General features: G+C 48.3%; 13 non-coding genes and 2 pseudogenes across 13 annotated transcripts; all 15 read left to right on the top strand.

The window, feature by feature from the left end:
- Positions 1 to 364: 364 nt before the first annotated feature.
- Positions 365 to 555, top strand: LOC142276276 (U2 spliceosomal RNA). Its single transcript, XR_012739762.1, has one exon. It is a non-coding gene; the product is annotated as a U2 spliceosomal RNA (small nuclear RNA).
- Positions 556 to 1,942: 1,387 nt separating this feature from the next.
- On the top strand, positions 1,943 to 2,133 carry LOC142276273 (U2 spliceosomal RNA). The gene has a single exon (XR_012739760.1). It is a non-coding gene; the product is annotated as a U2 spliceosomal RNA (small nuclear RNA).
- A 1,386-nt stretch (positions 2,134 to 3,519) lies between these two features.
- On the top strand, positions 3,520 to 3,710 carry LOC142276272 (U2 spliceosomal RNA). Its single transcript, XR_012739759.1, has one exon. It is a non-coding gene; the product is annotated as a U2 spliceosomal RNA (small nuclear RNA).
- A 1,388-nt stretch (positions 3,711 to 5,098) lies between these two features.
- Positions 5,099 to 5,289, top strand: LOC142276271 (U2 spliceosomal RNA). The gene has a single exon (XR_012739758.1). It is a non-coding gene; the product is annotated as a U2 spliceosomal RNA (small nuclear RNA).
- Positions 5,290 to 6,676: 1,387 nt separating this feature from the next.
- On the top strand, positions 6,677 to 6,867 carry LOC142276270 (U2 spliceosomal RNA). Its single transcript, XR_012739757.1, has one exon. It is a non-coding gene; the product is annotated as a U2 spliceosomal RNA (small nuclear RNA).
- Positions 6,868 to 8,254: 1,387 nt separating this feature from the next.
- Positions 8,255 to 8,445, top strand: LOC142276269 (U2 spliceosomal RNA). The gene has a single exon (XR_012739756.1). It is a non-coding gene; the product is annotated as a U2 spliceosomal RNA (small nuclear RNA).
- Positions 8,446 to 9,832: 1,387 nt separating this feature from the next.
- Positions 9,833 to 10,023, top strand: LOC142276268 (U2 spliceosomal RNA). Its single transcript, XR_012739755.1, has one exon. It is a non-coding gene; the product is annotated as a U2 spliceosomal RNA (small nuclear RNA).
- Positions 10,024 to 11,410: 1,387 nt separating this feature from the next.
- LOC142276267 (U2 spliceosomal RNA) lies at positions 11,411 to 11,601 on the top strand. Its single transcript, XR_012739754.1, has one exon. It is a non-coding gene; the product is annotated as a U2 spliceosomal RNA (small nuclear RNA).
- Positions 11,602 to 12,988: 1,387 nt separating this feature from the next.
- Positions 12,989 to 13,179, top strand: LOC142276266 (U2 spliceosomal RNA). The gene has a single exon (XR_012739753.1). It is a non-coding gene; the product is annotated as a U2 spliceosomal RNA (small nuclear RNA).
- Positions 13,180 to 14,566: 1,387 nt separating this feature from the next.
- Positions 14,567 to 14,654, top strand: LOC142276279 (U2 spliceosomal RNA; annotated as a pseudogene).
- A 5,445-nt stretch (positions 14,655 to 20,099) lies between these two features.
- On the top strand, positions 20,100 to 20,301 carry LOC142276277 (U2 spliceosomal RNA; annotated as a pseudogene).
- A 1,387-nt stretch (positions 20,302 to 21,688) lies between these two features.
- Positions 21,689 to 21,879, top strand: LOC142276265 (U2 spliceosomal RNA). Its single transcript, XR_012739752.1, has one exon. It is a non-coding gene; the product is annotated as a U2 spliceosomal RNA (small nuclear RNA).
- Positions 21,880 to 23,266: 1,387 nt separating this feature from the next.
- On the top strand, positions 23,267 to 23,457 carry LOC142276264 (U2 spliceosomal RNA). Its single transcript, XR_012739751.1, has one exon. It is a non-coding gene; the product is annotated as a U2 spliceosomal RNA (small nuclear RNA).
- Positions 23,458 to 24,844: 1,387 nt separating this feature from the next.
- LOC142276261 (U2 spliceosomal RNA) lies at positions 24,845 to 25,035 on the top strand. The gene has a single exon (XR_012739749.1). It is a non-coding gene; the product is annotated as a U2 spliceosomal RNA (small nuclear RNA).
- A 1,387-nt stretch (positions 25,036 to 26,422) lies between these two features.
- Positions 26,423 to 26,613, top strand: LOC142276260 (U2 spliceosomal RNA). Its single transcript, XR_012739748.1, has one exon. It is a non-coding gene; the product is annotated as a U2 spliceosomal RNA (small nuclear RNA).
- The last annotated feature ends 485 nt before the right edge of the window (positions 26,614 to 27,098 follow it).

The raw sequence follows: 27,098 nt of genomic DNA, 5'->3' as shown, positions 1-27,098 counted from the left end.
AAAGATTAGGGTTTGGGGATGATGAAAGGGCTTTCTACGGGTAAGGATGGCAAAGGGTGGCAGTGACGGAAAGTCAGGCAACCTGTCCTGTCCGTCTTTTTGTATCGTGAATTGGAAAGACTGCAAGGGGGAGGGGAGTTGCTTGCGCCCTAAAGGAGGAGTTATTCAGATTCATTGCAGTGGGCGGCGGCTGCAAAACGCACCATTCTTCTTGTTTTGGCTCTGCAAAGCAGCCTTTTCAAGGGTTGGCTTGGGTGACAAAATGTCTTGTGTAGGCGTGGGTTTGTCTCCCTCTCGCTCTCTCTCCCTAAGATGTGTCCGGCATAGGCCAGGGTGCCACTCGAGGCCCAAACCAATTCTGGTTATCGCTTCTCGGCCTTTTGGCTAAGATCAAGTGTAGTATCTGTTCTTATCAGTTTAATATCTGATACGTCCCCTATCTGGGGACCATATATTAAATGGATTTTTAGAACAGGGAGATGGAAAAAGAGCTTGCTCTGTCCACTCCACGCATTGACCTGGTATTGCAGTACCTCCAGGAACGGTGCACCCCTTCTTAACCCAGTTTCCAAAAGCAGAACTCAATTCACCTGATTCATATTAGCCCGATTTAATGAATTGGAAGAAAGCATACGTCTTCATATGCACCTCAATTTGGCCCATTCACTTTTCACACTTCCTCCTTTTGTTTTTTATCTTTCACACTTTTGACTTTCTTTATTCATCCAAATAGCAAACTCATCACCACTCAACCTGACCAACTCGGCTATGTCCCCGTGCTGCAGTTCTCTGTCTTATCTAGATCATTTGCAATTGAATGGAATAGATCCCTTTTGGACAAAGTGGATTCACCTGCTGCTGCAGTGACCACAGGTGTGATAACATCTAGAATTGGCATCTGGTGCGATCTCTCCGCTTCCACTCCAAAGAAAGTTACCTGTTTATTCCTATCATGCATTGGTTTTTGGGGTTTTCTTTGAGTAATGATGATCTCTTTAGTAGTCTGTTGGCGCCCTCTCCTGGAGGAATAGTTTGCTTGCTCTTGGACATTCTAAAAGAGAGGTCATGATAGACATTGAGCTTCTGAGCTCAATTGGGGACAGTCATGGGTGATGAATGTTTGCAACCTACTGCGAAGCCTCATACCGCAATATAAGGAACGTCAAATACTAAGAAAGGGCGGCCTATGAAAGAATTACTACTTTCAATAAGTACACTTAAACGGCTAATTGGGAATAGAAAAACTGTAAAAAGCCCTCTGAGAAAGCCCCCCTCTAACCTTTGATAGTAAGCTTTTCTGTAGTCTGCCTGTTGATGTATTTTCCGTTTGAACTGTGCACAACATGAAGAGACGGAACACTGGCGGCTTGTCACAATGCCCCCCGATGACATCACAATAGCGCTGCTGCCTAGAAAACAAGCTGCGCAGAAGAAGTTGTTCTTTGGGTGGGAGGGTGGGCTAGTGGAAGGAGGGGGCAATCTCTTTTTTTCCCGGGTGGTAGGGGGATGACAGGAGAAGGGAAGCGGGTGGTGAGAAAGGTACAGAGGGCAGGGTTTGGGGGCTGGGAAGGAAAGGGAAAAGATTAGGGTTTGGGGATGATGAAAGGGCTTTCTACGGGTAAGGATGGCAAAGGGTGGCAGTGACGGAAAGTCAGGCAACCTGTCCTGTCCGTCTTTTTGTATCGTGAATTGGAAAGACTGCAAGGGGGAGGGGAGTTGCTTGCGCCCTAAAGGAGGAGTTATTCAGATTCATTGCAGTGGGCGGCGGCTGCAAAACGCACCATTCTTCTTGTTTTGGCTCTGCAAAGCAGCCTTTTCAAGGGTTGGCTTGGGTGACAAAATGTCTTGTGTAGGCGTGGGTTTGTCTCCCTCTCGCTCTCTCTCCCTAAGATGTGTCCGGCATAGGCCAGGGTGCCACTCGAGGCCCAAACCAATTCTGGTTATCGCTTCTCGGCCTTTTGGCTAAGATCAAGTGTAGTATCTGTTCTTATCAGTTTAATATCTGATACGTCCCCTATCTGGGGACCATATATTAAATGGATTTTTAGAACAGGGAGATGGAAAAAGAGCTTGCTCTGTCCACTCCACGCATTGACCTGGTATTGCAGTACCTCCAGGAACGGTGCACCCCTTCTTAACCCAGTTTCCAAAAGCAGAACTCAATTCACCTGATTCATATTAGCCCGATTTAATGAATTGGAAGAAAGCATACGTCTTCATATGCACCTCAATTTGGCCCATTCACTTTTCACACTTCCTCCTTTTGTTTTTTATCTTTCACACTTTTGACTTTCTTTATTCATCCAAATAGCAAACTCATCACCACTCAACCTGACCAACTCGGCTATGTCCCCGTGCTGCAGTTCTCTGTCTTATCTAGATCATTTGCAATTGAATGGAATAGATCCCTTTTGGACAAAGTGGATTCACCTGCTGCTGCAGTGACCACAGGTGTGATAACATCTAGAATTGGCATCTGGTGCGATCTCTCCGCTTCCACTCCAAAGAAAGTTACCTGTTTATTCCTATCATGCATTGGTTTTTGGGGTTTTCTTTGAGTAATGATGATCTCTTTAGTAGTCTGTTGGCGCCCTCTCCTGGAGGAATAGTTTGCTTGCTCTTGGACATTCTAAAAGAGAGGTCATGATAGACATTGAGCTTCTGAGCTCAATTGGGGACAGTCATGGGTGATGAATGTTTGCAACCTACTGCGAAGCCTCATACCGCAATATAAGGAACGTCAAATACTAAGAAAGGGCGGCCTATGAAAGAATTACTACTTTCAATAAGTACACTTAAACGGCTAATTGGGAATAGAAAAACTGTAAAAAGCCCTCTGAGAAAGCCCCCCTCTAACCTTTGATAGTAAGCTTTTCTGTAGTCTGCCTGTTGATGTATTTTCCGTTTGAACTGTGCACAACATGAAGAGACGGAACACTGGCGGCTTGTCACAATGCCCCCCGATGACATCACAATAGCGCTGCTGCCTAGAAAACAAGCTGCGCAGAAGAAGTTGTTCTTTGGGTGGGAGGGTGGGCTAGTGGAAGGAGGGGGCAATCTCTTTTTTTCCCGGGTGGTAGGGGGATGACAGGAGAAGGGAAGCGGGTGGTGAGAAAGGTACAGAGGGCAGGGTTTGGGGGCTGGGAAGGAAAGGGAAAAGATTAGGGTTTGGGGATGATGAAAGGGCTTTCTACGGGTAAGGATGGCAAAGGGTGGCAGTGACGGAAAGTCAGGCAACCTGTCCTGTCCGTCTTTTTGTATCGTGAATTGGAAAGACTGCAAGGGGAGGGGAGTTGCTTGCGCCCTAAAGGAGGAGTTATTCAGATTCATTGCAGTGGGCGGCGGCTGCAAAACGCACCATTCTTCTTGTTTTGGCTCTGCAAAGCAGCCTTTTCAAGGGTTGGCTTGGGTGACAAAATGTCTTGTGTAGGCGTGGGTTTGTCTCCCTCTCGCTCTCTCTCCCTAAGATGTGTCCGGCATAGGCCAGGGTGCCACTCGAGGCCCAAACCAATTCTGGTTATCGCTTCTCGGCCTTTTGGCTAAGATCAAGTGTAGTATCTGTTCTTATCAGTTTAATATCTGATACGTCCCCTATCTGGGGACCATATATTAAATGGATTTTTAGAACAGGGAGATGGAAAAAGAGCTTGCTCTGTCCACTCCACGCATTGACCTGGTATTGCAGTACCTCCAGGAACGGTGCACCCCTTCTTAACCCAGTTTCCAAAAGCAGAACTCAATTCACCTGATTCATATTAGCCCGATTTAATGAATTGGAAGAAAGCATACGTCTTCATATGCACCTCAATTTGGCCCATTCACTTTTCACACTTCCTCCTTTTGTTTTTTATCTTTCACACTTTTGACTTTCTTTATTCATCCAAATAGCAAACTCATCACCACTCAACCTGACCAACTCGGCTATGTCCCCGTGCTGCAGTTCTCTGTCTTATCTAGATCATTTGCAATTGAATGGAATAGATCCCTTTTGGACAAAGTGGATTCACCTGCTGCTGCAGTGACCACAGGTGTGATAACATCTAGAATTGGCATCTGGTGCGATCTCTCCGCTTCCACTCCAAAGAAAGTTACCTGTTTATTCCTATCATGCATTGGTTTTTGGGGTTTTCTTTGAGTAATGATGATCTCTTTAGTAGTCTGTTGGCGCCCTCTCCTGGAGGAATAGTTTGCTTGCTCTTGGACATTCTAAAAGAGAGGTCATGATAGACATTGAGCTTCTGAGCTCAATTGGGGACAGTCATGGGTGATGAATGTTTGCAACCTACTGCGAAGCCTCATACCGCAATATAAGGAACGTCAAATACTAAGAAAGGGCGGCCTATGAAAGAATTACTACTTTGCAATAAGTACACTTAAACGGCTAATTGGGAATAGAAAAACTGTAAAAAGCCCTCTGAGAAAGCCCCCCTCTAACCTTTGATAGTAAGCTTTTCTGTAGTCTGCCTGTTGATGTATTTTCCGTTTGAACTGTGCACAACATGAAGAGACGGAACACTGGCGGCTTGTCACAATGCCCCCCGATGACATCACAATAGCGCTGCTGCCTAGAAAACAAGCTGCGCAGAAGAAGTTGTTCTTTGGGTGGGAGGGTGGGCTAGTGGAAGGAGGGGGCAATCTCTTTTTTTCCCGGGTGGTAGGGGGATGACAGGAGAAGGGAAGCGGGTGGTGAGAAAGGTACAGAGGGCAGGGTTTGGGGGCTGGGAAGGAAAGGGAAAAGATTAGGGTTTGGGGATGATGAAAGGGCTTTCTACGGGTAAGGATGGCAAAGGGTGGCAGTGACGGAAAGTCAGGCAACCTGTCCTGTCCGTCTTTTTGTATCGTGAATTGGAAAGACTGCAAGGGGGAGGGGAGTTGCTTGCGCCCTAAAGGAGGAGTTATTCAGATTCATTGCAGTGGGCGGCGGCTGCAAAACGCACCATTCTTCTTGTTTTGGCTCTGCAAAGCAGCCTTTTCAAGGGTTGGCTTGGGTGACAAAATGTCTTGTGTAGGCGTGGGTTTGTCTCCCTCTCGCTCTCTCTCCCTAAGATGTGTCCGGCATAGGCCAGGGTGCCACTCGAGGCCCAAACCAATTCTGGTTATCGCTTCTCGGCCTTTTGGCTAAGATCAAGTGTAGTATCTGTTCTTATCAGTTTAATATCTGATACGTCCCCTATCTGGGGACCATATATTAAATGGATTTTTAGAACAGGGAGATGGAAAAAGAGCTTGCTCTGTCCACTCCACGCATTGACCTGGTATTGCAGTACCTCCAGGAACGGTGCACCCCTTCTTAACCCAGTTTCCAAAAGCAGAACTCAATTCACCTGATTCATATTAGCCCGATTTAATGAATTGGAAGAAAGCATACGTCTTCATATGCACCTCAATTTGGCCCATTCACTTTTCACACTTCCTCCTTTTGTTTTTTATCTTTCACACTTTTGACTTTCTTTATTCATCCAAATAGCAAACTCATCACCACTCAACCTGACCAACTCGGCTATGTCCCCGTGCTGCAGTTCTCTGTCTTATCTAGATCATTTGCAATTGAATGGAATAGATCCCTTTTGGACAAAGTGGATTCACCTGCTGCTGCAGTGACCACAGGTGTGATAACATCTAGAATTGGCATCTGGTGCGATCTCTCCGCTTCCACTCCAAAGAAAGTTACCTGTTTATTCCTATCATGCATTGGTTTTTGGGGTTTTCTTTGAGTAATGATGATCTCTTTAGTAGTCTGTTGGCGCCCTCTCCTGGAGGAATAGTTTGCTTGCTCTTGGACATTCTAAAAGAGAGGTCATGATAGACATTGAGCTTCTGAGCTCAATTGGGGACAGTCATGGGTGATGAATGTTTGCAACCTACTGCGAAGCCTCATACCGCAATATAAGGAACGTCAAATACTAAGAAAGGGCGGCCTATGAAAGAATTACTACTTTCAATAAGTACACTTAAACGGCTAATTGGGAATAGAAAAACTGTAAAAAGCCCTCTGAGAAAGCCCCCCTCTAACCTTTGATAGTAAGCTTTTCTGTAGTCTGCCTGTTGATGTATTTTCCGTTTGAACTGTGCACAACATGAAGAGACGGAACACTGGCGGCTTGTCACAATGCCCCCCGATGACATCACAATAGCGCTGCTGCCTAGAAAACAAGCTGCGCAGAAGAAGTTGTTCTTTGGGTGGGAGGGTGGGCTAGTGGAAGGAGGGGGCAATCTCTTTTTTTCCCGGGTGGTAGGGGGATGACAGGAGAAGGGAAGCGGGTGGTGAGAAAGGTACAGAGGGCAGGGTTTGGGGGCTGGGAAGGAAAGGGAAAAGATTAGGGTTTGGGGATGATGAAAGGGCTTTCTACGGGTAAGGATGGCAAAGGGTGGCAGTGACGGAAAGTCAGGCAACCTGTCCTGTCCGTCTTTTTGTATCGTGAATTGGAAAGACTGCAAGGGGGAGGGGAGTTGCTTGCGCCCTAAAGGAGGAGTTATTCAGATTCATTGCAGTGGGCGGCGGCTGCAAAACGCACCATTCTTCTTGTTTTGGCTCTGCAAAGCAGCCTTTTCAAGGGTTGGCTTGGGTGACAAAATGTCTTGTGTAGGCGTGGGTTTGTCTCCCTCTCGCTCTCTCTCCCTAAGATGTGTCCGGCATAGGCCAGGGTGCCACTCGAGGCCCAAACCAATTCTGGTTATCGCTTCTCGGCCTTTTGGCTAAGATCAAGTGTAGTATCTGTTCTTATCAGTTTAATATCTGATACGTCCCCTATCTGGGGACCATATATTAAATGGATTTTTAGAACAGGGAGATGGAAAAAGAGCTTGCTCTGTCCACTCCACGCATTGACCTGGTATTGCAGTACCTCCAGGAACGGTGCACCCCTTCTTAACCCAGTTTCCAAAAGCAGAACTCAATTCACCTGATTCATATTAGCCCGATTTAATGAATTGGAAGAAAGCATACGTCTTCATATGCACCTCAATTTGGCCCATTCACTTTTCACACTTCCTCCTTTTGTTTTTTATCTTTCACACTTTTGACTTTCTTTATTCATCCAAATAGCAAACTCATCACCACTCAACCTGACCAACTCGGCTATGTCCCCGTGCTGCAGTTCTCTGTCTTATCTAGATCATTTGCAATTGAATGGAATAGATCCCTTTTGGACAAAGTGGATTCACCTGCTGCTGCAGTGACCACAGGTGTGATAACATCTAGAATTGGCATCTGGTGCGATCTCTCCGCTTCCACTCCAAAGAAAGTTACCTGTTTATTCCTATCATGCATTGGTTTTTGGGGTTTTCTTTGAGTAATGATGATCTCTTTAGTAGTCTGTTGGCGCCCTCTCCTGGAGGAATAGTTTGCTTGCTCTTGGACATTCTAAAAGAGAGGTCATGATAGACATTGAGCTTCTGAGCTCAATTGGGGACAGTCATGGGTGATGAATGTTTGCAACCTACTGCGAAGCCTCATACCGCAATATAAGGAACGTCAAATACTAAGAAAGGGCGGCCTATGAAAGAATTACTACTTTCAATAAGTACACTTAAACGGCTAATTGGGAATAGAAAAACTGTAAAAAGCCCTCTGAGAAAGCCCCCCTCTAACCTTTGATAGTAAGCTTTTCTGTAGTCTGCCTGTTGATGTATTTTCCGTTTGAACTGTGCACAACATGAAGAGACGGAACACTGGCGGCTTGTCACAATGCCCCCCGATGACATCACAATAGCGCTGCTGCCTAGAAAACAAGCTGCGCAGAAGAAGTTGTTCTTTGGGTGGGAGGGTGGGCTAGTGGAAGGAGGGGGCAATCTCTTTTTTTCCCGGGTGGTAGGGGGATGACAGGAGAAGGGAAGCGGGTGGTGAGAAAGGTACAGAGGGCAGGGTTTGGGGGCTGGGAAGGAAAGGGAAAAGATTAGGGTTTGGGGATGATGAAAGGGCTTTCTACGGGTAAGGATGGCAAAGGGTGGCAGTGACGGAAAGTCAGGCAACCTGTCCTGTCCGTCTTTTTGTATCGTGAATTGGAAAGACTGCAAGGGGGAGGGGAGTTGCTTGCGCCCTAAAGGAGGAGTTATTCAGATTCATTGCAGTGGGCGGCGGCTGCAAAACGCACCATTCTTCTTGTTTTGGCTCTGCAAAGCAGCCTTTTCAAGGGTTGGCTTGGGTGACAAAATGTCTTGTGTAGGCGTGGGTTTGTCTCCCTCTCGCTCTCTCTCCCTAAGATGTGTCCGGCATAGGCCAGGGTGCCACTCGAGGCCCAAACCAATTCTGGTTATCGCTTCTCGGCCTTTTGGCTAAGATCAAGTGTAGTATCTGTTCTTATCAGTTTAATATCTGATACGTCCCCTATCTGGGGACCATATATTAAATGGATTTTTAGAACAGGGAGATGGAAAAAGAGCTTGCTCTGTCCACTCCACGCATTGACCTGGTATTGCAGTACCTCCAGGAACGGTGCACCCCTTCTTAACCCAGTTTCCAAAAGCAGAACTCAATTCACCTGATTCATATTAGCCCGATTTAATGAATTGGAAGAAAGCATACGTCTTCATATGCACCTCAATTTGGCCCATTCACTTTTCACACTTCCTCCTTTTGTTTTTTATCTTTCACACTTTTGACTTTCTTTATTCATCCAAATAGCAAACTCATCACCACTCAACCTGACCAACTCGGCTATGTCCCCGTGCTGCAGTTCTCTGTCTTATCTAGATCATTTGCAATTGAATGGAATAGATCCCTTTTGGACAAAGTGGATTCACCTGCTGCTGCAGTGACCACAGGTGTGATAACATCTAGAATTGGCATCTGGTGCGATCTCTCCGCTTCCACTCCAAAGAAAGTTACCTGTTTATTCCTATCATGCATTGGTTTTTGGGGTTTTCTTTGAGTAATGATGATCTCTTTAGTAGTCTGTTGGCGCCCTCTCCTGGAGGAATAGTTTGCTTGCTCTTGGACATTCTAAAAGAGAGGTCATGATAGACATTGAGCTTCTGAGCTCAATTGGGGACAGTCATGGGTGATGAATGTTTGCAACCTACTGCGAAGCCTCATACCGCAATATAAGGAACGTCAAATACTAAGAAAGGGCGGCCTATGAAAGAATTACTACTTTCAATAAGTACACTTAAACGGCTAATTGGGAATAGAAAAACTGTAAAAAGCCCTCTGAGAAAGCCCCCCTCTAACCTTTGATAGTAAGCTTTTCTGTAGTCTGCCTGTTGATGTATTTTCCGTTTGAACTGTGCACAACATGAAGAGACGAAACACTGGCGGCTTGTCACAATGCCCCCCGATGACATCACAATAGCGCTGCTGCCTAGAAAACAAGCTGCGCAGAAGAAGTTGTTCTTTGGGTGGGAGGGTGGGCTAGTGGAAGGAGGGGGCAATCTCTTTTTTTCCCGGGTGGTAGGGGGATGACAGGAGAAGGGAAGCGGGTGGTGAGAAAGGTACAGAGGGCAGGGTTTGGGGGCTGGGAAGGAAAGGGAAAAGATTAGGGTTTGGGGATGATGAAAGGGCTTTCTACGGGTAAGGATGGCAAAGGGTGGCAGTGACGGAAAGTCAGGCAACCTGTCCTGTCCGTCTTTTTGTATCGTGAATTGGAAAGACTGCAAGGGGGAGGGGAGTTGCTTGCGCCCTAAAGGAGGAGTTATTCAGATTCATTGCAGTGGGCGGCGGCTGCAAAACGCACCATTCTTCTTGTTTTGGCTCTGCAAAGCAGCCTTTTCAAGGGTTGGCTTGGGTGACAAAATGTCTTGTGTAGGCGTGGGTTTGTCTCCCTCTCGCTCTCTCTCCCTAAGATGTGTCCGGCATAGGCCAGGGTGCCACTCGAGGCCCAAACCAATTCTGGTTATCGCTTCTCGGCCTTTTGGCTAAGATCAAGTGTAGTATCTGTTCTTATCAGTTTAATATCTGATACGTCCCCTATCTGGGGACCATATATTAAATGGATTTTTAGAACAGGGAGATGGAAAAAGAGCTTGCTCTGTCCACTCCACGCATTGACCTGGTATTGCAGTACCTCCAGGAACGGTGCACCCCTTCTTAACCCAGTTTCCAAAAGCAGAACTCAATTCACCTGATTCATATTAGCCCGATTTAATGAATTGGAAGAAAGCATACGTCTTCATATGCACCTCAATTTGGCCCATTCACTTTTCACACTTCCTCCTTTTGTTTTTTATCTTTCACACTTTTGACTTTCTTTATTCATCCAAATAGCAAACTCATCACCACTCAACCTGACCAACTCGGCTATGTCCCCGTGCTGCAGTTCTCTGTCTTATCTAGATCATTTGCAATTGAATGGAATAGATCCCTTTTGGACAAAGTGGATTCACCTGCTGCTGCAGTGACCACAGGTGTGATAACATCTAGAATTGGCATCTGGTGCGATCTCTCCGCTTCCACTCCAAAGAAAGTTACCTGTTTATTCCTATCATGCATTGGTTTTTGGGGTTTTCTTTGAGTAATGATGATCTCTTTAGTAGTCTGTTGGCGCCCTCTCCTGGAGGAATAGTTTGCTTGCTCTTGGACATTCTAAAAGAGAGGTCATGATAGACATTGAGCTTCTGAGCTCAATTGGGGACAGTCATGGGTGATGAATGTTTGCAACCTACTGCGAAGCCTCATACCGCAATATAAGGAACGTCAAATACTAAGAAAGGGCGGCCTATGAAAGAATTACTACTTTCAATAAGTACACTTAAACGGCTAATTGGGAATAGAAAAACTGTAAAAAGCCCTCTGAGAAAGCCCCCCTCTAACCTTTGATAGTAAGCTTTTCTGTAGTCTGCCTGTTGATGTATTTTCCGTTTGAACTGTGCACAACATGAAGAGACGGAACACTGGCGGCTTGTCACAATGCCCCCCGATGACATCACAATAGCGCTGCTGCCTAGAAAACAAGCTGCGCAGAAGAAGTTGTTCTTTGGGTGGGAGGGTGGGCTAGTGGAAGGAGGGGGCAATCTCTTTTTTTCCCGGGTGGTAGGGGGATGACAGGAGAAGGGAAGCGGGTGGTGAGAAAGGTACAGAGGGCAGGGTTTGGGGGCTGGGAAGGAAAGGGAAAAGATTAGGGTTTGGGGATGATGAAAGGGCTTTCTACGGGTAAGGATGGCAAAGGGTGGCAGTGACGGAAAGTCAGGCAACCTGTCCTGTCCGTCTTTTTGTATCGTGAATTGGAAAGACTGCAAGGGGGAGGGGAGTTGCTTGCGCCCTAAAGGAGGAGTTATTCAGATTCATTGCAGTGGGCGGCGGCTGCAAAACGCACCATTCTTCTTGTTTTGGCTCTGCAAAGCAGCCTTTTCAAGGGTTGGCTTGGGTGACAAAATGTCTTGTGTAGGCGTGGGTTTGTCTCCCTCTCGCTCTCTCTCCCTAAGATGTGTCCGGCATAGGCCAGGGTGCCACTCGAGGCCCAAACCAATTCTGGTTATCGCTTCTCGGCCTTTTGGCTAAGATCAAGTGTAGTATCTGTTCTTATCAGTTTAATATCTGATACGTCCCCTATCTGGGGACCATATATTAAATGGATTTTTAGAACAGGGAGATGGAAAAAGAGCTTGCTCTGTCCACTCCACGCATTGACCTGGTATTGCAGTACCTCCAGGAACGGTGCACCCCTTCTTAACCCAGTTTCCAAAAGCAGAACTCAATTCACCTGATTCATATTAGCCCGATTTAATGAATTGGAAGAAAGCATACGTCTTCATATGCACCTCAATTTGGCCCATTCACTTTTCACACTTCCTCCTTTTGTTTTTTATCTTTCACACTTTTGACTTTCTTTATTCATCCAAATAGCAAACTCATCACCACTCAACCTGACCAACTCGGCTATGTCCCCGTGCTGCAGTTCTCTGTCTTATCTAGATCATTTGCAATTGAATGGAATAGATCCCTTTTGGACAAAGTGGATTCACCTGCTGCTGCAGTGACCACAGGTGTGATAACATCTAGAATTGGCATCTGGTGCGATCTCTCCGCTTCCACTCCAAAGAAAGTTACCTGTTTATTCCTATCATGCATTGGTTTTTGGGGTTTTCTTTGAGTAATGATGATCTCTTTAGTAGTCTGTTGGCGCCCTCTCCTGGAGGAATAGTTTGCTTGCTCTTGGACATTCTAAAAGAGAGGTCATGATAGACATTGAGCTTCTGAGCTCAATTGGGGACAGTCATGGGTGATGAATGTTTGCAACCTACTGCGAAGCCTCATACCGCAATATAAGGAACGTCAAATACTAAGAAAGGGCGGCCTATGAAAGAATTACTACTTTCAATAAGTACACTTAAACGGCTAATTGGGAATAGAAAAACTGTAAAAAGCCCTCTGAGAAAGCCCCCCTCTAACCTTTGATAGTAAGCTTTTCTGTAGTCTGCCTGTTGATGTATTTTCCGTTTGAACTGTGCACAACATGAAGAGACGGAACACTGGCGGCTTGTCACAATGCCCCCCGATGACATCACAATAGCGCTGCTGCCTAGAAAACAAGCTGCGCAGAAGAAGTTGTTCTTTGGGTGGGAGGGTGGGCTAGTGGAAGGAGGGGGCAATCTCTTTTTTTCCCGGGTGGTAGGGGGATGACAGGAGAAGGGAAGCGGGTGGTGAGAAAGGTACAGAGGGCAGGGTTTGGGGGCTGGGAAGGAAAGGGAAAAGATTAGGGTTTGGGGATGATGAAAGGGCTTTCTACGGGTAAGGATGGCAAAGGGTGGCAGTGACGGAAAGTCAGGCAACCTGTCCTGTCCGTCTTTTTGTATCGTGAATTGGAAAGACTGCAAGGGGGAGGGGAGTTGCTTGCGCCCTAAAGGAGGAGTTATTCAGATTCATTGCAGTGGGCGGCGGCTGCAAAACGCACCATTCTTCTTGTTTTGGCTCTGCAAAGCAGCCTTTTCAAGGGTTGGCTTGGGTGACAAAATGTCTTGTGTAGGCGTGGGTTTGTCTCCCTCTCGCTCTCTCTCCCTAAGATGTGTCCGGCATAGGCCAGGGTGCCACTCGAGGCCCAAACCAATTCTGGTTATCGCTTCTCGGCCTTTTGGCTAAGATCAAGTGTAGTATCTGTTCTTATCAGTTTAATATCTGATACGTCCCCTATCTGGGGACCATATATTAAATGGATTTTTAGAACAGGGAGATGGAAAAAGAGCTTGCTCTGTCCACTCCACGCATTGACCTGGTATTGCAGTACCTCCAGGAACGGTGCACCCCTTCTTAACCCAGTTTCCAAAAGCAGAACTCAATTCACCTGATTCATATTAGCCCGATTTAATGAATTGGAAGAAAGCATACGTCTTCATATGCACCTCAATTTGGCCCATTCACTTTTCACACTTCCTCCTTTTGTTTTTTATCTTTCACACTTTTGACTTTCTTTATTCATCCAAATAGCAAACTCATCACCACTCAACCTGACCAACTCGGCTATGTCCCCGTGCTGCAGTTCTCTGTCTTATCTAGATCATTTGCAATTGAATGGAATAGATCCCTTTTGGACAAAGTGGATTCACCTGCTGCTGCAGTGACCACAGGTGTGATAACATCTAGAATTGGCATCTGGTGCGATCTCTCCGCTTCCACTCCAAAGAAAGTTACCTGTTTATTCCTATCATGCATTGGTTTTTGGGGTTTTCTTTGAGTAATGATGATCTCTTTAGTAGTCTGTTGGCGCCCTCTCCTGGAGGAATAGTTTGCTTGCTCTTGGACATTCTAAAAGAGAGGTCATGATAGACATTGAGCTTCTGAGCTCAATTGGGGACAGTCATGGGTGATGAATGTTTGCAACCTACTGCGAAGCCTCATACCGCAATATAAGGAACGTCAAATACTAAGAAAGGGCGGCCTATGAAAGAATTACTACTTTCAATAAGTACACTTAAACGGCTAATTGGGAATAGAAAATCTGTAAAAAGCCCTCTGAGAAAGCCCCCCTCTAACCTTTGATAGTAAGCTTTTCTGTAGTCTGCCTGTTGATGTATTTTCCGTTTGAACTGTGCACAACATGAAGAGACGGAACACTGGCGGCTTGTCACAATGCCCCCCGATGACATCACAATAGCGCTGCTGCCTAGAAAACAAGCTGCGCAGAAGAAGTTGTTCTTTGGGTGGGAGGGTGGGCTAGTGGAAGGAGGGGGCAATCTCTTTTTTTCCCGGGTGGTAGGGGGATGACAGGAGAAGGGAAGCGGGTGGTGAGAAAGGTACAGAGGGCAGGGTTTGGGGGCTGGGAAGGAAAGGGAAAAGATTAGGGTTTGGGGATGATGAAAGGGCTTTCTACGGGTAAGGATGGCAAAGGGTGGCAGTGACGGAAAGTCAGGCAACCTGTCCTGTCCGTCTTTTTGTATCGTGAATTGGAAAGACTGCAAGGGGGAGGGGAGTTGCTTGCGCCCTAAAGGAGGAGTTATTCAGATTCATTGCAGTGGGCGGCGGCTGCAAAACGCACCATTCTTCTTGTTTTGGCTCTGCAAAGCAGCCTTTTCAAGGGTTGGCTTGGGTGACAAAATGTCTTGTGTAGGCGTGGGTTTGTCTCCCTCTCGCTCTCTCTCCCTAAGATGTGTCCGGCATAGGCCAGGGTGCCACTCGAGGCCCAAACCAATTCTGGTTATCGCTTCTCGGCCTTTTGGCTAAGATCAAGTGTAGTATCTGTTCTTATCAGAACAAACTGAGCTAGCTACACTTGACGAGATCCGATCAGGGAGACGAGCTCCAAAGCCCAGCCGAGACCGGAAGAGGGAGATCGGACGGAAGAAGAGCTTGGCAGAAAGAAGCAAGAAGACGAAGGCTCGGAGAAGACTTGGGGAGACCAGAGGAACTTCGAGGAGGAACACAGCGGGAGAAGACACCCGGAGAAGAATCCAAGATCCAGCTCCGGGAACTCAAGCAGGAACCAGCCATGGCAAGCAAGCCAGAGAAGGCAGCCAAGAAGGCTCAGGACCCAGGGACCTCCAGGAAGGCTCATCCAGAGGCTTCTTCGGCCCAAGAGGCCCCTACCTCCGACGCCAGCCAGCCGGAGGGAGCCCGGACGCCGCCTGAAAAGGCTCCAACCCTGGAGCCTTGGATGCGGCAGACGGTCGCCCTGAAGCTAAAGGCGGTGGATGGTAGGTTGCCGGACATGTCCAGCGACGTGTTCTGCAAGAAGATGATTCTGGATCAGGGCTTCTCCAGGGCGGAAACCCTGAGTGTCCAGACCTTCATGACTGGCATTTTTCTGGTAACCTTTGCCACGGTGAATGCCTGCAGGAGATACTGGGAGGCGATGAACGCAGCGATGCCGGACTCCCCTTTTCATTCTTTCTTAGGATCCTGTCCTATACAGAGGGATGAGAAGAGGATCACGGTCTCCATGCGGAACCCGCACACCCCAGGAAGAGACATCTCCACGTTCCTGGGACGTCTCTGCACAGTGGTGAGGGAGCCATCCCACATCCTTAACGGCAACGGATTCTGGACGGGTAAGTGGTCAGTAACCGTTCGACTCTACAGGGAACCAGCATCCGAGGATGGTCTCCAGCACCTGCCCCCGACATTCTCTCTGGGAAACTCCTTTGGTCTCATCTACTACCCGGACATGCCACACAACTGCAGGAAATGTGGCGGGAAAGGGCATTCGATGAAGACCTGCAAGGAGGACGCCTGCAGGGTTTGCCGGGTGACAGGACACAGCTCCAAGGACTGCCCAAAGAAGAAGACTTGCAACCTATGTGGACAGGCGGACCACCTTTACAAGGACTGCCCACAGCGGGAGAAATCCTGGGCAAGGGTTGCCGCGGCGACCCAGTATCGGGTAGTCACAGCTTCGTCGACCAAGGCAGCTACGACCAAGGCCACAGAGGCCAAGGACAAGGCGGCCAAGAACCCGGCGACCGTGGCTCCAGCCGATGCCCCAGCAGCCACGGAGTCCAGGGAAAAGAAGGGTAAGAAAACTGTTGCCCCCTCCCTGGTCCCCCCCCCTGTCACCCCTGTCCAAACCCCTCCCCCCCCGGCCAACCCTACTGAGGATTCCACTACCTCCACCTCATTTCCCTACTCCTCAGTTGGTCTCCTCACCCCCCCCCCAAAGCCCACTCTCCCTCCCCAGACCATGAGAGCAGAGGGCCTCAGCACTCTTGCACTTTTCACCGAGGAGGATTTTCCAGCTCTTGTCTCCTCAGGTACAGGCCAAAGGAAAAGGAAGGTGGAAGATAGTCCTGTCGCAGAACCTTCCAAGCTGTTCATTGTGGACCCCAATCCACCCCAGGAAGAGGAGGATGGCCTCCTCCCAGAACCGGACGTGTTGGAGCAGATGGTGGAGTCCCTTGTGGCCGAAGAAGAAATGGAGGAGTCGGAAGCCACCGAGGCACCATCCCTGCTCGAGCAGCTAGAAGAAGAGGGTCTGCTGGAGATACCCTTACCAGCAGGTGCCAAAGAGGAAGAACCGCCCGACCGGAGTGGTAACTAAGGCACACCGCCTGCTCTAACTTTCTCTTTCCTCCAATGACTGCTAACATTAACATCTTTTCCATTAATGTTAGGAGCATCAGAGACAAGTTCCGACGTCAGACAATTTTTGCGTTCCTTAACACTCAGTCTAGTGATGTATTTTTCCTGCAGGAATGCTCCCTTCCCTCCTCTAGGTCCTTCAACCATCTGGCCAGGGAGTGGACCCATGGCCCATCCTACTGGTCTGGCGGGGGCGACTGTAGGTCCGCGGGGGTCGCCGTGCTGATCAGGGGAAGCGCCTTCACATTGGACTCTGTTCAGGAAATCGTCTGCGGCAGGTTACTGCTCGTGGATGGCACCTGGGCGGGAGAACCTGTCAGGTTCATCAATGTGTATGCTTCTCCTGTGAAGAGCGATCGACTGGAGCTCCTCCAAGCCCTGCGCCCTCAGCTCGCTACCGCCAGGACGGTAGTGATGGCCGGGGATTTCAACTGCCCAATTGAGGAGGATGGACGCAGTTCTGGAACGGCTGCCAAGTTGGACGTCACATCCAAACTGCTCATTGAGATGGTGACCGAAGCCTCTCTTGTGGACGTTGTTGGCTCCATCGGACACGGATCCGTGAACTATTCATGGTGCCGATCCGATGGCTCGCTGCGTTCCAGGATTGACTTTGTGTTTACCTCTCGGGCGGTTGGGCGGAGTGGGCACTCGATGGTCCCCTGCTTCTTCTCTGACCACAGAGCCATTCACTTTCAAGGTGTGCTGGGCCATGGCTTCCCCATTGGCCCGGGCTCCTGGAAGCTGAACTGCTCTCTGCTGGAAAAGGGTGAGATTCTGGAGGAGCTTAGAGCTGCCTACTCCACGTGGCGGGCCTACAAGGCGGGCTTCCAGTCTGTTTCTGACTGGTGGGAATACGTTAAACTCGAGTTCCGTTTCTTCTTTCAGGCAAAGAGTCAACAACAGGCGTGTCTGAAGAGGAGGGACTTCAGGAGACTCCAGCGTGAGCTGCGTTCCCTGCAGGACCTTCTTCGATGCGGCTGGGACGTGAGAGAGGAGCTGGAGGAGACTAAGAGGAGCCTGAAAAGGCACTTCGAGGAGGAGTCCGAGCGAATTGTCTTCCGTTCCAAAGTGGAGAATCTGGAGAAGGGTGAGAAATGTAACTCGTTCTTTTTCAGGAAACTCCACGCCGGTCACACGCCCATGAATGAACTACGAGACGAGAGTGGAAGCATACGACGCGGGAAAGAGAATGTGATGAAGGTCGTCAGCGACTTCTACAGCGAACTCTACGCCCGCAAGACTACTGACCCCGAGGCCGCCGATAAGTTCCTGTCAGGTATCACTAACCATCTTGACCCTGCAGACGCGGCGGCCATGGACGTTCCTCTGACGGTGGACGAGCTGCTCTCGGCCGCCAAATCCTTTAGTTCTGGCAGGACACCGGGCAGTGACGGCCTCCCAGCAGAGCTCTATGTAGCGCTGGGAGACCTAATCTGTCCGGACCTGTTAGGGCTGTATGAGGAGATGGTGGTGGAGGGCAGAATGCCTCCATCTCTGAGGGAAGGAATGGTCACGATCCTGTACAAGCGTAAAGGAGAGAGGTGCGACCTGAAGAATTGGCGTCCCATCACCCTTCTGAATGTCGACTACAAGATCCTGGCCAAGACGATGGCAACGAGACTGAAGACGGTTATCGGACGGATCATCCACCCGGATCAGACCTGCGGCATCCCCGGACGTCGCATCGCAGACAGCCTGGCTCTCATGCGGGACACGGTCGAGTACATCAAAGCCCGCCGGGTGCACGCAGCCCTGATCTCGTTGGATCAGGAAAAGGCCTTCGACCGTGTTTCCCATGAGTTCCTGGGCAAAGCTCTGCACAGGTTAGGTTTGGGTAACATGTTTTGTTTGTATGTCCAACTAATGTATTTTGATATTCACAGCTCGGTGTTGGTAAACGGCTGGAAGACTGACCCCTTCCCGGTCCTCTCAGGGGTCAGACAAGGCTGTCCTCTGTCACCTCTTCTTTTTGTTTGTGTTATAGAACTCTTTGCAGAGGCTATCCGGCGGAATGGAGAGATCAGAGGGATCACCGCACCAGGACCAGAACGCTTCGAGGTCAAGTGCTCGCTCTACATGGACGACGTGACCGTCTTCTGCGCGGACCGGCGCTCAGTCGACACCCTCGTCCAGACCTGTGAGACCTTCGGACGGGCTTCGGGAGCCAAAGTCAACTGCGGGAAGTCGGAAGCCATGCTCTTCGGGGACTGGCAGCCGGCCTCTTCCGCCCCCTTCCCTTTCAGCATCCAGCCGGATTTCATCAAGGTTCTTGGAGTCTGGTTCGGGAAGGAAGGAGCAGCCCTCAAGTCCTGGGAGGAACGCTTGACCAAGATCACCCAACGGATCGGTCTGTGGAGCCTCAGACGCCTCACCTGTGAGGGAAAAGCACTGGTCCTGCGTAACGAGGTACTGCCCGTGCTGCAGTACACGGCCCAGGCCTGGCCCCCCCTTGCCACCGTGTGCAGGGCCATTACCAGGACGGTGTTTCGTTTTGTCTGGGGATCCAAGATGGACAGAGTAAAGCGGAGCATCATGTACAAGGATCCTCGCAAGGGTGGGAAGGGCGTACCCGATATCCCCACCCTCCTGCGATCCTCCTTCGTATGTGACTGCGTTCGCCGAACTCTGCGAGTCAAGAGAGGTTCCGCGGGTGGGTCCATGTCTCGCTTCTTCCTGCTCCCCCTTTGGAGACGGTTAGGCTGGGACAAGTGGGACAGCTCCTTCCCCTACAACTGGACGGCGCCATGGTTCTACGGAGACGTGGTTCGGTTTGTGAGGGAACACCAACTGGAGGGACTCAAGCCTGATTTGTGGAAGCCAAAGACTATCCACAAACTCATCAGAGCCAAGGACGAAATGGAGAACATTCCAGGACTTCATCACGACACACTGGAGACTGTTTGGACAAACGTGTCATCGGCAGGATTGACCAACGGGCACAAGGACTTGTCATGGATGGCGATACAGGGCGGACTGCCCGTCCGGTCATTCATGCACGCCCGGAACCTGTGCAAAACCCGGTACTGCCCAAGGTGCCCCTTCGTGGAGGAAACATCGCTGCACGCCTTTTGGGACTGCCGTTTCGCACAGCGCCTGTTGGTTGCCCTGGAGGATGACCTGAGGAACTCCGTCCCCAGAGGGAGCCTATCGTACCATTCCGTACTTTATGGACTCTTCCCTGGGACTCACACCGTTGGAGCCATCCAGGAGGCTTGGCGCCTTATGAACTGCTTTAAGGACGCTATTTGGGTCGCCAGGAACCGGCTCATCTTGAAGAGGGAGAGGATGTCTATCCAGGATTGCCGCAGGCTGATCCACAGCCTGCTCAGAGACTATTCCATCATGGACAGTCCGGACGACAGCGCCGAGGAGGAGGGTTAGACCTCTTCCATGCCCCCTCCCTCCTTTTCCCGTTATGTGCGTCTTTCAATAAAGCTTCGGGCCTGTGATTTCCCCACCCTATCCCCCTTTTCCCCTACCCCCATCCCCCAATCGCCGGTTCGTCGTTATTTATTGTCTAACTTTTTCTTTCAGCTTGAGTGTTATGGATAAGCATAGGAGCGTGATGTATAGTTTAGTGCGTCGTACTCTATGGCTATGTAAGAAGGATTGTATATTTCTGTGTGTACGGGGCTGCGGCACTGTACACGGTTTGTTACCTTTTTGTGAGTAGTGCATGATAATAAAGATGCTGTTAAATCAAATCTGTTCTTATCAGTTTAATATCTGATACGTCCCCTATCTGGGGACCATATATTAAATGGATTTTTAGAACAGGGAGATGGAAAAAGAGCTTGCTCTGTCCACTCCACGCATTGACCTGGTATTGCAGTACCTCCAGGAACGGTGCACCCCTTCTTAACCCAGTTTCCAAAAGCAGAACTCAATTCACCTGATTCATATTAGCCCGATTTAATGAATTGGAAGAAAGCATACGTCTTCATATGCACCTCAATTTGGCCCATTCACTTTTCACACTTCCTCCTTTTGTTTTTTATCTTTCACACTTTTGACTTTCTTTATTCATCCAAATAGCAAACTCATCACCACTCAACCTGACCAACTCGGCTATGTCCCCGTGCTGCAGTTCTCTGTCTTATCTAGATCATTTGCAATTGAATGGAATAGATCCCTTTTGGACAAAGTGGATTCACCTGCTGCTGCAGTGACCACAGGTGTGATAACATCTAGAATTGGCATCTGGTGCGATCTCTCCGCTTCCACTCCAAAGAAAGTTACCTGTTTATTCCTATCATGCATTGGTTTTTGGGGTTTTCTTTGAGTAATGATGATCTCTTTAGTAGTCTGTTGGCGCCCTCTCCTGGAGGAATAGTTTGCTTGCTCTTGGACATTCTAAAAGAGAGGTCATGATAGACATTGAGCTTCTGAGCTCAATTGGGGACAGTCATGGGTGATGAATGTTTGCAACCTACTGCGAAGCCTCATACCGCAATATAAGGAACGTCAAATACTAAGAAAGGGCGGCCTATGAAAGAATTACTACTTTCAATAAGTACACTTAAACGGCTAATTGGGAATAGAAAAACTGTAAAAAGCCCTCTGAGAAAGCCCCCCTCTAACCTTTGATAGTAAGCTTTTCTGTAGTCTGCCTGTTGATGTATTTTCCGTTTGAACTGTGCACAACATGAAGAGACGGAACACTGGCGGCTTGTCACAATGCCCCCCGATGACATCACAATAGCGCTGCTGCCTAGAAAACAAGCTGCGCAGAAGAAGTTGTTCTTTGGGTGGGAGGGTGGGCTAGTGGAAGGAGGGGGCAATCTCTTTTTTTCCCGGGTGGTAGGGGGATGACAGGAGAAGGGAAGCGGGTGGTGAGAAAGGTACAGAGGGCAGGGTTTGGGGGCTGGGAAGGAAAGGGAAAAGATTAGGGTTTGGGGATGATGAAAGGGCTTTCTACGGGTAAGGATGGCAAAGGGTGGCAGTGACGGAAAGTCAGGCAACCTGTCCTGTCCGTCTTTTTGTATCGTGAATTGGAAAGACTGCAAGGGGGAGGGGAGTTGCTTGCGCCCTAAAGGAGGAGTTATTCAGATTCATTGCAGTGGGCGGCGGCTGCAAAACGCACCATTCTTCTTGTTTTGGCTCTGCAAAGCAGCCTTTTCAAGGGTTGGCTTGGGTGACAAAATGTCTTGTGTAGGCGTGGGTTTGTCTCCCTCTCGCTCTCTCTCCCTAAGATGTGTCCGGCATAGGCCAGGGTGCCACTCGAGGCCCAAACCAATTCTGGTTATCGCTTCTCGGCCTTTTGGCTAAGATCAAGTGTAGTATCTGTTCTTATCAGTTTAATATCTGATACGTCCCCTATCTGGGGACCATATATTAAATGGATTTTTAGAACAGGGAGATGGAAAAAGAGCTTGCTCTGTCCACTCCACGCATTGACCTGGTATTGCAGTACCTCCAGGAACGGTGCACCCCTTCTTAACCCAGTTTCCAAAAGCAGAACTCAATTCACCTGATTCATATTAGCCCGATTTAATGAATTGGAAGAAAGCATACGTCTTCATATGCACCTCAATTTGGCCCATTCACTTTTCACACTTCCTCCTTTTGTTTTTTATCTTTCACACTTTTGACTTTCTTTATTCATCCAAATAGCAAACTCATCACCACTCAACCTGACCAACTCGGCTATGTCCCCGTGCTGCAGTTCTCTGTCTTATCTAGATCATTTGCAATTGAATGGAATAGATCCCTTTTGGACAAAGTGGATTCACCTGCTGCTGCAGTGACCACAGGTGTGATAACATCTAGAATTGGCATCTGGTGCGATCTCTCCGCTTCCACTCCAAAGAAAGTTACCTGTTTATTCCTATCATGCATTGGTTTTTGGGGTTTTCTTTGAGTAATGATGATCTCTTTAGTAGTCTGTTGGCGCCCTCTCCTGGAGGAATAGTTTGCTTGCTCTTGGACATTCTAAAAGAGAGGTCATGATAGACATTGAGCTTCTGAGCTCAATTGGGGACAGTCATGGGTGATGAATGTTTGCAACCTACTGCGAAGCCTCATACCGCAATATAAGGAACGTCAAATACTAAGAAAGGGCGGCCTATGAAAGAATTACTACTTTCAATAAGTACACTTAAACGGCTAATTGGGAATAGAAAAACTGTAAAAAGCCCTCTGAGAAAGCCCCCCTCTAACCTTTGATAGTAAGCTTTTCTGTAGTCTGCCTGTTGATGTATTTTCCGTTTGAACTGTGCACAACATGAAGAGACGGAACACTGGCGGCTTGTCACAATGCCCCCCGATGACATCACAATAGCGCTGCTGCCTAGAAAACAAGCTGCGCAGAAGAAGTTGTTCTTTGGGTGGGAGGGTGGGCTAGTGGAAGGAGGGGGCAATCTCTTTTTTTCCCGGGTGGTAGGGGGATGACAGGAGAAGGGAAGCGGGTGGTGAGAAAGGTACAGAGGGCAGGGTTTGGGGGCTGGGAAGGAAAGGGAAAAGATTAGGGTTTGGGGATGATGAAAGGGCTTTCTACGGGTAAGGATGGCAAAGGGTGGCAGTGACGGAAAGTCAGGCAACCTGTCCTGTCCGTCTTTTTGTATCGTGAATTGGAAAGACTGCAAGGGGGAGGGGAGTTGCTTGCGCCCTAAAGGAGGAGTTATTCAGATTCATTGCAGTGGGCGGCGGCTGCAAAACGCACCATTCTTCTTGTTTTGGCTCTGCAAAGCAGCCTTTTCAAGGGTTGGCTTGGGTGACAAAATGTCTTGTGTAGGCGTGGGTTTGTCTCCCTCTCGCTCTCTCTCCCTAAGATGTGTCCGGCATAGGCCAGGGTGCCACTCGAGGCCCAAACCAATTCTGGTTATCGCTTCTCGGCCTTTTGGCTAAGATCAAGTGTAGTATCTGTTCTTATCAGTTTAATATCTGATACGTCCCCTATCTGGGGACCATATATTAAATGGATTTTTAGAACAGGGAGATGGAAAAAGAGCTTGCTCTGTCCACTCCACGCATTGACCTGGTATTGCAGTACCTCCAGGAACGGTGCACCCCTTCTTAACCCAGTTTCCAAAAGCAGAACTCAATTCACCTGATTCATATTAGCCCGATTTAATGAATTGGAAGAAAGCATACGTCTTCATATGCACCTCAATTTGGCCCATTCACTTTTCACACTTCCTCCTTTTGTTTTTTATCTTTCACACTTTTGACTTTCTTTATTCATCCAAATAGCAAACTCATCACCACTCAACCTGACCAACTCGGCTATGTCCCCGTGCTGCAGTTCTCTGTCTTATCTAGATCATTTGCAATTGAATGGAATAGATCCCTTTTGGACAAAGTGGATTCACCTGCTGCTGCAGTGACCACAGGTGTGATAACATCTAGAATTGGCATCTGGTGCGATCTCTCCGCTTCCACTCCAAAGAAAGTTACCTGTTTATTCCTATCATGCATTGGTTTTTGGGGTTTTCTTTGAGTAATGATGATCTCTTTAGTAGTCTGTTGGCGCCCTCTCCTGGAGGAATAGTTTGCTTGCTCTTGGACATTCTAAAAGAGAGGTCATGATAGACATTGAGCTTCTGAGCTCAATTGGGGACAGTCATGGGTGATGAATGTTTGCAACCTACTGCGAAGCCTCATACCGCAATATAAGGAACGTCAAATACTAAGAAAGGGCGGCCTATGAAAGAATTACTACTTTCAATAAGTACACTTAAACGGCTAATTGGGAATAGAAAAACTGTAAAAAGCCCTCTGAGAAAGCCCCCCTCTAACCTTTGATAGTAAGCTTTTCTGTAGTCTGCCTGTTGATGTATTTTCCGTTTGAACTGTGCACAACATGAAGAGACGGAACACTGGCGGCTTGTCACAATGCCCCCCGATGACATCACAATAGCGCTGCTGCCTAGAAAACAAGCTGCGCAGAAGAAGTTGTTCTTTGGGTGGGAGGGTGGGCTAGTGGAAGGAGGGGGCAATCTCTTTTTTTCCCGGGTGGTAGGGGGATGACAGGAGAAGGGAAGCGGGTGGTGAGAAAGGTACAGAGGGCAGGGTTTGGGGGCTGGGAAGGAAAGGGAAAAGATTAGGGTTTGGGGATGATGAAAGGGCTTTCTACGGGTAAGGATGGCAAAGGGTGGCAGTGACGGAAAGTCAGGCAACCTGTCCTGTCCGTCTTTTTGTATCGTGAATTGGAAAGACTGCAAGGGGGAGGGGAGTTGCTTGCGCCCTAAAGGAGGAGTTATTCAGATTCATTGCAGTGGGCGGCGGCTGCAAAACGCACCATTCTTCTTGTTTTGGCTCTGCAAAGCAGCCTTTTCAAGGGTTGGCTTGGGTGACAAAATGTCTTGTGTAGGCGTGGGTTTGTCTCCCTCTCGCTCTCTCTCCCTAAGATGTGTCCGGCATAGGCCAGGGTGCCACTCGAGGCCCAAACCAATTCTGGTTATCGCTTCTCGGCCTTTTGGCTAAGATCAAGTGTAGTATCTGTTCTTATCAGTTTAATATCTGATACGTCCCCTATCTGGGGACCATATATTAAATGGATTTTTAGAACAGGGAGATGGAAAAAGAGCTTGCTCTGTCCACTCCACGCATTGACCTGGTATTGCAGTACCTCCAGGAACGGTGCACCCCTTCTTAACCCAGTTTCCAAAAGCAGAACTCAATTCACCTGATTCATATTAGCCCGATTTAATGAATTGGAAGAAAGCATACGTCTTCATATGCACCTCAATTTGGCCCATTCACTTTTCACACTTCCTCCTTTTGTTTTTTATCTTTCACACTTTTGACTTTCTTTATTCATCCAAATAGCAAACTCATCACCACTCAACCTGACCAACTCGGCTATGTCCCCGTGCTGCAGTTCTCTGTCTTATCTAGATCATTTGCAATTGAATGGAATAGATCCCTTTTGGACAAAGTGGATTCACCTGCTGCTGCAGTGACCACAGGTGTGATAACATCTAGAATTGGCATCTGGTGCGATCTCTCCGCTTCCACTCCAAAGAAAGTTACCTGTTTATTCCTATCATGCATTGGTTTTTGGGGTTTTCTTTGAGTAATGATGATCTCTTTAGTAGTCTGTTGGCGCCCTCTCCTGGAGGAATAGTTTGCTTGCTCTTGGACATTCTAAAAGAGAGGTCATGATAGACATTGAGCTTCTGAGCTCAATTGGGGACAGTCATGGGTGATGAATGTTTGCAACCTACTGCGAAGCCTCATACCGCAATATAAGGAACATCAAATACTAAGAAAGGGCGGCCTATGAAAGAATTACTACTTTCAATAAGTACACTTAAACGGCTAATTGGGAATAGAAAAACTGTAAAAAGCCCTCTGAGAAAGCCCCCCTCTAACCTTTGATAGTAAGCTTTTCTGTAGTCTGCCTGTTGATGTATTTTCCGTTTGAACTGTGCACAACATGAAGAGACGGAACACTGGCGGCTTGTCACAATGCCCCCCGATGACATCACAATAGCGCTGCTGCCTAGAAAACAAGCTGCGCAGAAGAAGTTGTTCTTTGGGTGGGAGGGTGGGCTAGTGGAAGGAGGGGGCAATCTCTTTTTTTCCCGGGTGGTAGGGGGATGACAGGAGAAGGGAAGCGGGTGGTGAGAAAGGTACAGAGGGCAGGGTTTGGGGGCTGGGAAGGAAAGGGAAAAGATTAGGGTTTGGGGATGATGAAAGGGCTTTCTACGGGTAAGGATGGCAAAGGGTGGCAGTGACGGAAAGTCAGGCAACCTGTCCTGTCCGTCTTTTTGTATCGTGAATTGGAAAGACTGCAAGGGGGAGGGGAGTTGCTTGCGCCCTAAAGGAGGAGTTATTCAGATTCATTGCAGTGGGCGGCGGCTGCAAAACGCACCATTCTTCTTGTTTTGGCTCTGCAAAGCAGCCTTTTCAAGGGTTGGCTTGGGTGACAAAATGTCTTGTGTAGGCGTGGGTTTGTCTCCCTCTCGCTCTCTCTCCCTAAGATGTGTCCGGCATAGGCCAGGGTGCCACTCGAGGCCCAAACCAATTCTGGTTATCGCTTCTCGGCCTTTTGGCTAAGATCAAGTGTAGTATCTGTTCTTATCAGTTTAATATCTGATACGTCCCCTATCTGGGGACCATATATTAAATGGATTTTTAGAACAGGGAGATGGAAAAAGAGCTTGCTCTGTCCACTCCACGCATTGACCTGGTATTGCAGTACCTCCAGGAACGGTGCACCCCTTCTTAACCCAGTTTCCAAAAGCAGAACTCAATTCACCTGATTCATATTAGCCCGATTTAATGAATTGGAAGAAAGCATACGTCTTCATATGCACCTCAATTTGGCCCATTCACTTTTCACACTTCCTCCTTTTGTTTTTTATCTTTCACACTTTTGACTTTCTTTATTCATCCAAATAGCAAACTCATCACCACTCAACCTGACCAACTCGGCTATGTCCCCGTGCTGCAGTTCTCTGTCTTATCTAGATCATTTGCAATTGAATGGAATAGATCCCTTTTGGACAAAGTGGATTCACCTGCTGCTGCAGTGACCACAGGTGTGATAACATCTAGAATTGGCATCTGGTGCGATCTCTCCGCTTCCACTCCAAAGAAAGTTACCTGTTTATTCCTATCATGCATTGGTTTTTGGGGTTTTCTTTGAGTAATGATGATCTCTTTAGTAGTCTGTTGGCGCCCTCTCCTGGAGGAATAGTTTGCTTGC

This window comes from Anomaloglossus baeobatrachus, unplaced genomic scaffold (genome assembly GCF_048569485.1).
Source record: "Anomaloglossus baeobatrachus isolate aAnoBae1 unplaced genomic scaffold, aAnoBae1.hap1 Scaffold_3958, whole genome shotgun sequence".
NCBI classification, from domain to species: domain Eukaryota; kingdom Metazoa; phylum Chordata; class Amphibia; order Anura; family Aromobatidae; genus Anomaloglossus; species Anomaloglossus baeobatrachus.
Note: the sequence above shows the minus strand (reverse complement) of the source record. Positions and strands in the feature narration are given on the sequence as shown.